This window comes from Carassius auratus, unplaced genomic scaffold (assembly GCF_003368295.1).
Source record: "Carassius auratus strain Wakin unplaced genomic scaffold, ASM336829v1 scaf_tig00217065, whole genome shotgun sequence".
In the NCBI taxonomy this organism is placed as follows: Eukaryota; Metazoa; Chordata; class Actinopteri; order Cypriniformes; family Cyprinidae; genus Carassius; species Carassius auratus.
In genome coordinates this window covers 1-3,101 of record NW_020528876.1, presented here as the reverse complement: position 1 = coordinate 3,101, position 3,101 = coordinate 1, and the positions used below count along the sequence as shown (strand labels likewise).

The window sequence follows — 3,101 nt, the reverse complement described above, 5'->3', positions numbered from 1 at the left end:
GATTGCTGAATGCAAGATTGGGAACAAATTCCATGACTCGATGGCAGCGAAGTTTGGGAATGAAGCCTTCGAGTCAGTATGAAAAACATTCCATTATTTGCTTGGACCATTGTGCTGTAATGGCTGCCAATTTGGCCGGTTTAAATGGAACAATATTACCCCACTTTTTCCAGAACTTTCTGCATGCACAATCTTTGGGTTTGATTGGTTTGCAATTTTTGCAGACAGTTGTTCTGGTCTTTAACTGCTGTCTGACATAGCTGTTATAAAAGATAAAAGCAAACCAGTCACAAGGTTTTAGAAAAAAAAAAGTGTATTTGAACAACTAAAGTGAACATTACACGATGAGTTCATACAATGTTTTTACTGTACAGTCTATTCATGTTTAATTCACACATAGGTAGTAATTACAAATTTAGCATATAAATAATATTCAGAATTTTAAAGTAAAAGTCAGCTGGGAAAGAACAGTGACTCAGAACTTGGAATGAGTTCCTCGCCCTCTATTTCACTTAACAGGAATCTTAATTTCAGCCAAAGTAAGACATTTTAACAGTACTAGAAAGTGTGAGAAATTCCACAGAGTTCTGAGGAACACTAGAAGCTTGACTGCAGGCTATTCATGATCTCACATTTTACCAAGCAGTAGCCCCCAGTGGTTATTTACAATGGATATAAAGTTGTTCTTTTCAAAGACTTGTGGTTTAGGTTTCATCTACAAAGTCAATATCAAAAGAAAATCTAAGTGTTTGGGCAGCTGTTACATAATTAGATATATATATACAGATTCTCATGGTATTAACTTTTTGTACACTCGTCTGTGCTCAGGCACCAGGAGATTGAATGACTTTTGCTTCTCGGTTTTAGCCATCATCATTGGCCATCCGAAGACTTCTCACTGCGGACTACCTTCCATTTGGTTTTCATTGGTATCGCCCAATTGGCAGAGACTGCAGGCATATGAAACTGGTGGGGTACTGGCCAAGGATGACGGGATTTCCATCCATACGGATCTCGTTCATGTTGGGGCGGATGTAGTACGTGTCGTTACTTTTGCAGAAGGTGTCCGGGGTCACGCTTGAAATGGTTATTGTTCTGAAAACACAGCGGTAGAGACGTTTAGACTCTTTCAAGACATTGTGGATTGTGTAATAATCTTTGTATGATTTTCAACTTTCTAACCTGAACGTGAAGTGTGCGGACAGTCTCTGGAATGAGAGGAACGGCCTCCAGTTCATTATGAGCAAGATACAGATGTGCCAGTTTGCTTAATTTCTGGAAGCAAAGAAGTTCAGAATTCTAAGTCAAAATTTTAAAGAGCAACAGGGTTTTGGCAAAAAGACTAGAAATGAAGGCCTTTAAAAAGTCACTTCAGAATGTTTAAGACCAAAAACAAAAGGTTGTGGGTTGGCTAGTAGTGTTTCAAACATTGGCTCTTTACCTTGAAAGCGTTTGACTTGATTCCTTTGGTCCTCAGTTTGTTGTGATTAGCATTGAAGGAGACTAATTTGGCAGGAAGCATTGGTAACTTGACCAGCTGGTTTTTCGGCTAGCGAGAGCTCCTCTAGCATGGTAAGCTTAGCAAATGCACCATCTTCAATCTCAGAAATGATGTTTCCAGTGAAGTCGATTCTCTTCAGAGTCACTACAGTAGATGAATGGAAATGGACAGAAGAGCATTTCATTTATAATGTGAAGGTTTAAGCAAAGTATATTTTAAACAACTGGACAGTTTTGGGCTCAGAAATTACAAAATTTTACAAAAGTTTGTGGTGTTTTATTAGCGTCAAGTGTGCATATCATATAGATATATATATTCAAAATTATAATATGCATTTTGGCAGTAGAGGACTACACTTCTGTTTCTTAGTTATAGTGGTTTTCTGTTCGTTTTGGTTTATAAGATAATATTATAGTGTTTTGAAAGCCTTTGATGCATGGGACCCTTGAAAGCTCTTACTTGTCCCTCTAGCTAACTTTGTCGTACCCATGATGCACTGCTGCAAACAGATTAGTAAAGCACGTGCATTTTTTAGTCAACACGCATATTGTGAAGGATGTTGTGGTTCAGATTTGTTATCAATGTCTGTATGCAACGGAAGAGCTCACAATCTCATGCGACCACATTGCGGTTTGTATACCATGTCCCTTAACATTTGGAAATCTTTTGGGTGAAAAGGATTCTGGGTTGTTTCTGAAAAGAAGCAGCTGTTTGCCTCCTGCTCTCCTCCGGGGTAATCCCTTATCCTGTCCACAAGAATTGTATTTGTTCCCCCAACAGAAAAGGGCGGTCAACAGGAATGCCAGAGCAAGTCAAGTCAGGAAGAACTCACCGATATCTCCGAAATCTTTGGCTGTTATCTTTTTTATCTTGTTGTACCGAGCGTAGAGGTAGTTTGTCTCCTTTGGCAGAGTAGGCACCGATGTCATATCTGGGTCGACCTCCTCGCAGTAGACAGATCCAGTTAGACACACACACAGTAGACAAGTTGGAAGGTCTGGAACATGTACAAGATTTTATTCATAATGGGGAAGTTAATGAAACTAGGTGGATAGGCAAACACATGTTGCTTCTTTTCTTTACCACTTCCCACTCACTCAATGAACAAATAAAGCCTCTTGTGAGCAACATGTGGTTTTTAAAAAGAGCCCATCACTCATTCCTTTCCGACAGTTTGACCAGGCGTCAGTTGTTCATTACCTGAAGGGTCTCCTCCAGGCGGCAATGGGGTAGAGTCATCAGGGTGTCGGCAGGCAGAAGGGCTCTCTGTAAAATGGCTTCATTAGTTGGTACATTTGGTTTTTTGACAAGAATAACACATTCAGGTAGAACATCTGCTTCCTAGCCTTTGAATTAGTAATTTAAGACAAAAAGTTTGCTCAAAGATAAATATTCTGCTGTAATGTTGTTTCAAACATATGGAAGTCCATTTCCTCCACTGAATAAAAAATAAATTAGGTAAGTGTGGCTTTTTATCTTACAGTTCTGCCTTTTTTCTCGCATTTTGTATATCAGATATCAGTTTATATCTCCCAATTCTGACTTCTTCTGGAAATTGTAAGTTTAAATCTTGCATTTTTGATAAAAAGATTCAGAATTG

At 38.9% G+C, this 3,101-nt stretch overlaps 1 pseudogene; it reads right to left on the bottom strand.

The window, feature by feature from the left end:
• Positions 1–787: 787 nt before the first annotated feature.
• On the bottom strand, positions 788–2,767 carry LOC113099836 (mimecan-like; annotated as a pseudogene).
• Positions 2,768–3,101: the final 334 nt, after the last annotated feature.